The 9,731-nt window shown below is 42.4% G+C and overlaps 1 long non-coding RNA gene across 1 annotated transcript; it reads right to left on the reverse strand.

Annotated features, from left to right (window-relative positions):
- Positions 1-1,277: 1,277 nt before the first annotated feature.
- Positions 1,278-9,374, reverse strand: LOC135289216 (uncharacterized). The gene is made up of 3 exons (XR_010351991.1): positions 9,217-9,374; positions 6,606-6,740; positions 1,278-1,363 (listed from the first exon to the last, which is right to left on the reverse strand). It is a non-coding gene; the product is annotated as an uncharacterized LOC135289216 (long non-coding RNA).
- Between the last annotated feature and the right edge of the window lie 357 nt (positions 9,375-9,731).

Genomic DNA, 9,731 nt, shown 5'->3' on the forward strand with positions numbered 1-9,731 from the left:
TCTCATGTTAGGAATGTGGAAGCAGTAAATGGACAAATGATCCCTATTTCCTCAACAACTGTCATAATACTGTGGAGCTATAGGGCACTCAGATCTCCCTGTTTCCATAAAATCATTCAATAGAGTTGCCACAGATATTTGTGGCTATCTCATGGCATCTATGCTTTCTCATTAGAAGTATAATTGTTGTGTTAACAAAGGGCTTACACTACTGAAATCACAGCTAATCTCTGTTCTTGCTACACGTGACAAGGATTGTGGTGTCTAAGTCAGACTTTAGTTCTCACATATACAAACAGATTTAGGACTTTTTGTCACTTGGGAAGTGCACACACTCCCATGTAATTCAAAATGGAACAGCTTCCAAAGAAATGGTGATAAAAAGTCCTGTTCTGTGACACAGCAGCATTAGAAAATAGCAGTTGTTTTAATTGTCAGATTGTGCCCAAAACCCACTTCCAGTTTTCTTGAAGAACGGAAGTGGATTTGGAAATGAACGATATGTGCTCAATTTTGCTGATAGCTACTGTCTATATTCCCTCCTTGTAATCTCACATGGGGAAGTGCTCTTTCCATTCCTTTCAGCTCAAGGAAGTGCTTCCTTCCTGTTCTAGCTTCAGAGCTAATACACAGTATTTCCTTTTTTGTTCAGAGACATGAGTATAGATACATTTCAACCGAAACTTCTTCAATGAAATGCTTTCACTTCTGCTATGAGGAACCAATGTGAGAGGTTGCCAGAGGAATCTTCACATGTGTAACCTCATCAGAAGCATCCTCTTCTGGCAATCCAGCAAACATTATCAAGGACTGAAATAACCATGGAAAGTGCTCTCTTATCCCTTATACATCTTGACTTACACCTGTTGTCAGAGCAGGAAGCAGTTTAGAGAATAAAGCCTTAGGATCTACTTATTTCAACACTAGTCAATATTAAAGAGAAACTAATAGCAACAGTCTTCTAAGTGGAAGCAACCAAGGAGTTGTAGTCACTCTGTTATGTGCACTTAAGGTAGTCGCTCTTTGCACAAAAAAACCCCAAACAAACAAAGCAGTGTACTTTACTCAATGTTTGTATTGTTTCCTGTGGTTAAAGAGCATCTGCAATCCTTGGTGTTTGGACTTACTGCAGAAATAGAAAAGGGATTTTCATGTCATGGATAAAAGAGAAAAAATTACTTTTGTCAACAGCTCACAACATTTATTCATATCACATGAAAAGTCCACTTAAATGAGGACATTTGTCAGAAATACCAAGTGTATACCCTTAGCACATAATTTTTTTATTTCTTACTTTGTAACTGGATCCTCCAAGGTCTTGCTCTTCCATTTCTTATTCATTGTGTTCCATGTAGCCAAGAAACTGACAGCAAAATGACAGAGAATTATTGCCAGACAGCTCCCATTTTGTGACTATATGAAAACCCTATTTGCATATGCAGCTGAGGGCATCTATATTAGGGACCCAGTTATGTGGCTGCTTTTTTCACTCCAAGTTTTCCAAGATATCTGCAGAGCCTCTGCAATCAAAAGTTTTTTAAAGATGTTTTCTATAAATCATCTTGCAGTTTCACTGGCAGGATTATTCACCTCAAGAGTTGCAGCTAATCCCTCCATGCCAAAGGAAGCTGTGTTGGCCCTATCTGTATGGCAAAGATGGAACTGCCCAGGGAGGAAAACTTCCCTGGGGAAATCCTAGGGCTGGGAGAAGTGTTCATGGGATTTTCTACCTTTTCTATCTCTTTTAGAATGCTTTGGGTCGAGGTGGCAGCATGGTATTGAATGGTATGAGGCTGCAATAGTGACATTGTCCACTGCTGAGACACTGCCACGCTCCCACCCCTGAAGGAGCACCCTGTCTTCATTCACACAGGGTAAAGAGTTTTGACCACATGCCATAAATCCATCCCTCTTGCCTAGCTCTTTGGGTTTCTTTCACAAAACAGTGTGTTTTGTTCACCATCCTCTCTTTAAATTCTTTTGTGTTGATAATAGCAAACTGCAGTCAATGTCTGCATGTTATCAATGGGATCACAATAAGGTAGATGCTTTTTATTCCTTGGGAGCACTTGGTATATGGTGCATTATCTTGCATTTTATTTTTATTTAATCCTACACCATCAAAACACCAAGTACAACAAATCTGAGAGATTAGGCACTTTCCACCAGGAAGCACCTATTCTAAGTAAATGCCTCCTCCTATCTGATGACATACCAAGCCTAAATTGGAGAAGAACAGAGACATTCACTGTATTCTCTAGTTTCTTCTTCAAGTAACCCAGAATATTTGCAGAGATGAGGCCTGCTCTGCTTTCCCTGGAGTATTGGCTCTAATATAGCAATAACTGCTTAGTACACCCAGCTCACACTTAATTTGAGCTTCTTCCCAGTTAGTCAGGACAGGAAAATTTTCATTGCCTAACATGCCAGAAATAAAGGTATTTCTGCTCATTGTCACATTTTCCATAACTCCAAGTCTAAGGCCACCTGCTTCACTGCTTTCCTCATCATATTTTCTGAATGCACTTTCTTTCTATCTATTTAGGTCGTGGAGGTAATATATGTTTTCTGAAGGTTTTTGGGCTGCTTTTCCAAAAACTAGGATCTGCTTTTCCATTTTTTCAGTGTATGCCTTATTAACTAGAGTAAGCTCTTGTGGAAGTCTCAGGGACTCTAATACTAGTGCCTCTGCAACCAGTTGTACAAAAAGAAGTATTTAGAGATGGAAGGTACCCATTCTCCAGGCTCAGGCTTGGATTTCAATATATTGAGCAATGAACATTATTAGTTCAGTATCTGGGGAATTGCCTGATGGAGATTTCTGTGGGATTTGTCTGAAACCATAGAGTTGCACAAAAGTAGCCCTGCTGTAAAAGGGCAGATGTTTGCAGAGTGATGCCTTGCCTCCTGACAGATAACCTGCTTTGCTAGGGGAGATAGTACTTCTGCCCACTAAGGGATCCTAGGAAAAATCAGATGTGGTAAGTTCAGTCTGTTTTTGGATTATTTGGGTGGTATTTCCACTGAGGAAAGCAAACACCCCCACTGACAAGCCTTGTGGAGAAAACTTGGCTTGCAGAGTACATCCTGTAGGAACACCTGATCCCAGGCACTGGCTTCCCAAAGAAACCTGAGATGCTGCTTTTAGGTTTGGTCACAAACTTAAGTTGTATTTTGCCTGGCTAACTGTGCTCCTTCTTTTTTATTTTTTTAATCCCATCCTGAGAATTTTGTACGATTTTGCTAATTCCTTGTTATTCACCAAACAATTGTCAAAACTACTTGGTGTCTCTCAGCTTTTTGTTCTGTACATGGGGATGGAAGTGAGCAGGATTGCTTTGCTGCTGTCCCAGGCAGTCCTTGCAAAAGCAGCCACTGTGATGTCAAAAGAAACAGTAAATCTCTGGCATAACAAAAGAGAATCAAAGTGACTTACAAAGAAATGTTAAAGCAGCATTTTTTTCCCTACACACACACATCCCACAGTATTGTAGAAAATTCCTTAAGCAACAGAAGTGGAAAGAGAAACAAAGTTTAACATTTCAGTGTCTTACTCAGCAAGGTTTTCTGAGGAAAACAGATCAGTTGAAATTGTAACCTTTGTTAGTTTTTCCATATACTTTATTCAAATAAAGATATGTGAGCTACATGTGTTCCTGTTTAATCCCAAGATTTTATTCTAAATGCCTTGGATTGTACATTAACTTGGTATTTTTATTTATTAGTTTTTGAAAAGTGTGGCACACAGGGATAATGTTGAATGTGCTGTAAATCAGTGTAGTATTTAGCTTGTAGAGATTTAATCAGAAAAGTTAGATTTGTAGAGGGAGGAAGTATCTTTTATTAGCCTAGCTGCCAGAGTGGGGGAAAAAAGGAGAGAAATCTAAAAGCTCTACTCATTTTTCTAATTTGATCCTTCAGTCTAATAAAATAAAACAGTACCCTTAAACCAAAAAAGTTACACCAACACCAGTATGAAAATACAAAAGATGAATCATTTGTGCAGACATGGCCACAAACCTCTGTAACCTCATTGCCCACATCCTCCCTTCTGCCCAAATATAAAATATGGTTATCACACTCAGAGCTAATGATTTGTTAGGAAAGGGGAGGCTGTATTTGATGTATTTCATGAGGGAAATGAGTTCAGGCAGATCAGAGTAGCCTGTCAGCCCACGGAGCAGGCAGGAGGATGGTGTGTGCAGGACAGCTGCAGTGTAACACAGACTTACAACCAGGAGCAAACTCTCCATTTCAATCCCTGGGCACTTGCAACAAAACAAAAATAAAGCCCAGCTCTGTGATCCTTGTTTGAGTATTGCTCAGGCTCATCAAAAGATGCAGGATTGAGTTTGAGTGACAAGTTCAGCCTCCTCTTAGGGCAAAGGTTTGAAATTCCTTTACTTAATGAGTAATTGTATCATACAGCGCCTGCTGAGCTGCTAATGGCAAATGAGAGACATTTTGGGACAGAAGGAAGCTAGGAGTCCTTTCTAATTAAGTGTGCCCCTTTCTGAGTCTCTAGATAAATTCCACAACTGTTTTCATTCCATGCTTGCATACTACACCTTTTTCTTCTTTCCCTGTTTTTCCTGCATGCTCTGTCCACTGCTGTGCAGGCAGAAAATTCCTCTTGAATTCCTTTTATGTCTGTCATTCCATAGACTAAATCAGAGCCCCTTGGTTTATGATAAGGAATGCAGCCCTTACTGCTATCAACATGTCTCTGGACCCTTCCTATTACTATTTCCAATTTGAAGGTTCCTTTGGGTCCTTGTTTTATCAAAAGTGCTGTTTCCTAAGTATTCTTAACTATGGTCTGTGAATTTATGCATGGTCTGGTTCATCTCCAGTGTGCTGTCCAGGCCATTTTGACACAAAATAGCAAAACATGTGCTCAGTTCTGCTCTGGAGGTGCCACCACTGTCTCACACTTGAGCTGGATGTGTGCCAGGTCATGCTGAGTCCAGGAGCCGTGGAATGACTGAGGTGCTCTGTAGGGAGCCTCACCTCAGATGTGCACACTCTGGAAGTGTCTCGACTCAGATTTGCACCCCATAGCCTCTATGCCTTTTGGTGAATCACCCCAATTCCTCTTTGTGTCCTCGGGAACAGGGCGTTTCCATTCTCCTCACATCCCACATGCTTCCACCACTGCAATATGGACACCCCCTCCAGCATGTTTCAGTGTTCCTAAATCTTCTGGGCAGCAGAAATTGTGGCTGGCTGGGACGTGCCTGCATGCCAGCTGGCCAGCCTAACGTGCACGTGGGCATGGGTTGGATGGCCACTTCCAGACTGAACAAAGGCTGAGCTCTGTCTGCATTCCCATCAGGAACAGATGCTCCTCTGGCTCTTGTTTTCCTATGTGGACAAATGGTTCAATCAAATGTTTGAGAGCCGAGCGACTTTGAGCCTGTGTCTTTCAGCTAAATCTGATTGAAATGGGTGAATTGCAGGGCAAAGTTCTAAGAAAAGATGACACACTGGTCTTGAGAGTTGACACACAGACTCTTGGACAAACAGGCTGCAAAAGTCACGTAGGAATCGTTTTCTTAAGAAATAAGGCTAACAATGCAATAGTCTGGGTGGAGAATGATATCAGGGAAACTGGATTTGGCTTCCTGATTCTGAGACTCAGCCTGTGCAGTCCCATAAATAATGTTGCTGACAGGCAGTTTTAAATTGCACAACAAATGGACCAGGGCAGGGCTACATGATGGAGCAGAGCAAAACACATCCCCTCTACTCTCCTGCTCTTCAGCTGCTTGCTGCCCGCTGCCTCTCCCCTTTCCCTTGCACAACCAAGTGTAAAGAAGAGATCTGCACTAAGAGGCTCCTCCTTTCCTGAACGGAAAATAAGTCCTGATGGTTATTGTACCCCCGAATCTCCTCATGTGAAATAGAGCTGGCTCGTGTGAGTGGATCTCAAGCAGCAGTGTTGAACCCCTCTCATCTACAGCCAGCTCTGGTGCTGGTCTGGGTCTGGTTCTTGTGTGTGGTTTGGTTCTGGTGCATGCACCTGAAATTTCACATGCTCAAGGTGGTAGACAATGCCTACTTGCAAATTCTGAAGAATAGATAATAAAGTAGCAGACGCTCAAACCATGAAAATGGGGAAGACTAGCAAGGGAGGGAGCCTGCTGGTGAAGCAAAGTTCATAGCACACGGGCTCTTTGCAAAAAGCTTAACAGAAACTAGGAGAAATTCTCTTAGGCCTTTGTTATATTCCATCTTCCTGAAACCTCCTCCATGATGAAGGTGAAATGAAGCTGTTTTGGCACTGGAATCTTGTCACTCTTCAGATATTCTAATTATCTGCCCTAACAGGAGCCTGCTTTCCTAGTTCACTGTTTCTTTTTCCTCCCTTGAGACTATTTCTGGCATGTGTTTCCACATCATTATGCGAACGCAGAGTGCAAAAAATGTCTTTAATGTTTCAGCAAGACTGTACCTAGTTTATCAAGTGAATACAAATGTGTAAATCGGAAGGAAAATCTGCTGTCTTTTTCACCCACACTTTTACCCTTTAGGATCAACTTGAAAAGCACTTTGTAACATACATGAAAAAATTCTGATTTCCTCTCTCTTTTGTACTTCCTTACCTGACACACCTGATGTGAAGCATTGCTGTCTTTTATCAGATACATTTATCTGCTCTCCTCCATTTGGAGCCAAGTCCTCACTGATTGTGATGGATATAGAAAGGGAGGGAATGTGGTTCCTCACAGAATTCATCACTAAGAGATAAATGAGAAATACTGAAGCTATGCTGAAGTTAGATTTTAAGTGTCAGGCAAATTTTGAAAAGACTGAGTAAAACTTAACGGGATATTGTAATCAGACTCGGGGGATTTCATGGAGTGTTTTTAATGAAGCTGAAAAATAATGGCAATGCCCAGAATATTACTTATATATGGAGCCTCTTATACTACAAATACAGACTCCTGACTCTGCAGAGAAAATTAAAGAATGGTGGTATGGGTAGATAAGCAGAGGCACTGAGGGATTTGCAAGCTGGCCACAAAAAAAAAGAGGCCAGGGATGGTCTCAAAGAGGAGGCAGGAGAATCAGGGCTGCTGTGGGGAGCAAGGGGACAGCAGAGCAGAGGCAGGCAGGGACAAAGGTCTCACCAGGGATCCCTGGAAGGGTTGGCCCTGCCAAAACTGCTGCTCTGAAGGCTGCAGCAGAAGCAGCAGTGAGTCTGTGTGTCCTGAGCAGTGACCCAGGCAAGGGAGGCACCCAGCTCACTGTCATTTCCCCATCCAGATGCTCTGCCCCAGTAGCTCTCCATTTGCTGTCTCCTGTTCTCCCTGGCACTGGAAAAGAGCTCTCCACATCTGCTTTGCCTTTGCTCTGTCGGGTTGTGCAAAATCAAAAGCCAGCCCCTCAATGTGTGTGTAAAAGATGTCCAAACACCCATTTAACTCCCAAGTGGGCTTTGCAGCTTCTCTGCTGTCCCTGCCCTTCTTTACAAGTATGTGCTGAACTACTCTGTGTCCACAAAGACAAACATGCCATTTTAGCAAAGAAGATAATTAAAGTTTTATTGAAAACATACACCAGGAAGAATGTCTGCTTAAAAGCTGCCTCCCTGCATGTAACTATAGGCTGTACCTTTTGTTTTCAGCTGAGGAATGAACAAACCACACAGCTAGGATTTACAGGGAATGCTTATTAAGAAAAGGCAGTTTCAAAGAAGACTCTGAAGTGTGAGATGCAAAATTGGTAGTGGTCACCTGAAGCAGGTTGGAGCTGCAAGCAGACTGTCCTTTTGTGTTCAGTAATTTCACTCCTGGCAGCTGCTACAGCTACAGCTACAGCTGATTCCATGTTCTGCCCTGCCCTGCCCTGCCAAGAGCTGTATAGGTGTATACATACACATATGTCAAAGAAAAAAAAAAGAGAAAGATGGAAAATACTTTGTTCTTAATAGGAAAATATCCATCTCACAATGTTTAAAATGGAGAGCTTTTTTTCCTCACAAAATGGAAACCCTTTAAAATGTAGATATGTGTAAAATATCCTCCCCAAAAAACTTTGAAGAACAAATTAGCTGGTGCTGTGGCATCTCACCAGGCTGTGGAATTTATGAAAACCACATTCCTTGGATTCTAAAACACTGGCCATCCCGCTGCTCTTTCAAATAATGTTGATTTTGCTGACTAGTCTCTCTGAGAGCCAGCACAGTTGTCTAATTGTAAGTAAATAATCTCAGAACAAATCCGTGTTTGACATACTGTCATACTAGCATTTACTGTTTTGCAAAAGGGATTTACTTCAAGGATATTGAAAAATTCCATTGGTGTTTAAGGGGAGTAGCAACTGTGACCCTCTATAAATTAAAATGCTTGACCCTGCTATATGATATAGAAGATCCAAAGTATTTCACAGGTTCAGGTCAGTGAAGGCAGAAAACAAACCCTGCTTCTGAAGGTGCGGTGTTGTGTTCACACAAACATCCGCCAGGACCGTGAAGGTTTACAAGGGTGAGATATTTCAATTTCAGGCTCTTAGGCTCATGTGCAGCCCCCCATAGCTTCTTTGGGAATGTCTAAGGTTGATTATAAAGGTCTACCCTTACAGATCATGTTGCTAGGAAAGGACATGCTGGCCACGTTCAGAGCTGCCGTAAAGTGCTAAAGAGGGACACTGGTGCCACTGTGATGTCAAAGTTCAAGAGCCTCATGAGTCCCATGGACCACCTACAACCTGGAGCTGCCAAATCCTAGCATCCTCTATATTCAAGAGAAGATGAAGCCATGAAATCCAGTCTAAAAGCCTGGAATGGTCAACTTGAGCATGGCCCAGCACTGCTCTTCTGAGACCCTTTCAGGGCAGGCTGGGATAACACAGGGACTCGAGCACCAATGCCCCACTGCTCTTGAATGCAATGCCGTAGCTGTAGTGGCTGTGTAGTGTACCACAAGTGCCTGTAGAGAAGGGTTTTCTTGGCTGAGATGTCACAACTCTCTTTCTCTGGCCATACAAGCCAGGACCTAGCAACTTGGCATATGAGCAAGCTCTGAAGAGCTCATCATGATCTCGGATGGTGACACCACAGCAGCAACGCAGGCACAGCAGACTGCATGGCCTGGTGCCTGGGAGCCCCAACCCTGCCATCCTCAGAGCCTTTCCCAGGAGCTACAAATAGCCAGGACAAGGCAGATGATGAGGAAAATCTGAAGTACAGGGTCAACCCTAGGAATTACATACCCACACGCATATATTGAATATTGCAGCCAGAAATGGGAAGGATGCTGGACTGAATTTCCATCTTTCACTCTTTGATTGAACATAGGAAGCTACATGGTGTGTTGGGAGTTTTTTCATCACCAGTATGAAGATAGAAATCCATGCCTCCCTTTATGGAATTCTTTAAGAGCTGATATTTATGATGTCATCATTGTAGTTGCTGTTGTCATTTGCATCAGCACTGCTTACTGTAGCCCTTGTTTAATATAGCTATGGAAAAAAATGCATCTTTTTGTAGCACAGCCACTGTAATATCACAGTCACTGTATAACCTGCTTGAAAAGGGGTGCAGAGCTCATTACAAGTTCCAGTGATTCCAGAGTTATCCCAGCATGACACCCCATTAAACCCGTGAGCTTCATTGAGGCCCAAACCAAATTCTGAGTGTGATACAGAATTCCCAAAGATGTGTGCTGTGCCTTGTTAGGTGAAGGCTGTTGCTAGAGGTTTTTTAAGAAGAGCACTTTCCAGGTTCT

The sequence above is a fragment of the Passer domesticus genome, chromosome 1 (genome assembly GCF_036417665.1).
Source record: "Passer domesticus isolate bPasDom1 chromosome 1, bPasDom1.hap1, whole genome shotgun sequence".
In the NCBI taxonomy this organism is placed as follows: Eukaryota; Metazoa; Chordata; class Aves; order Passeriformes; family Passeridae; genus Passer; species Passer domesticus.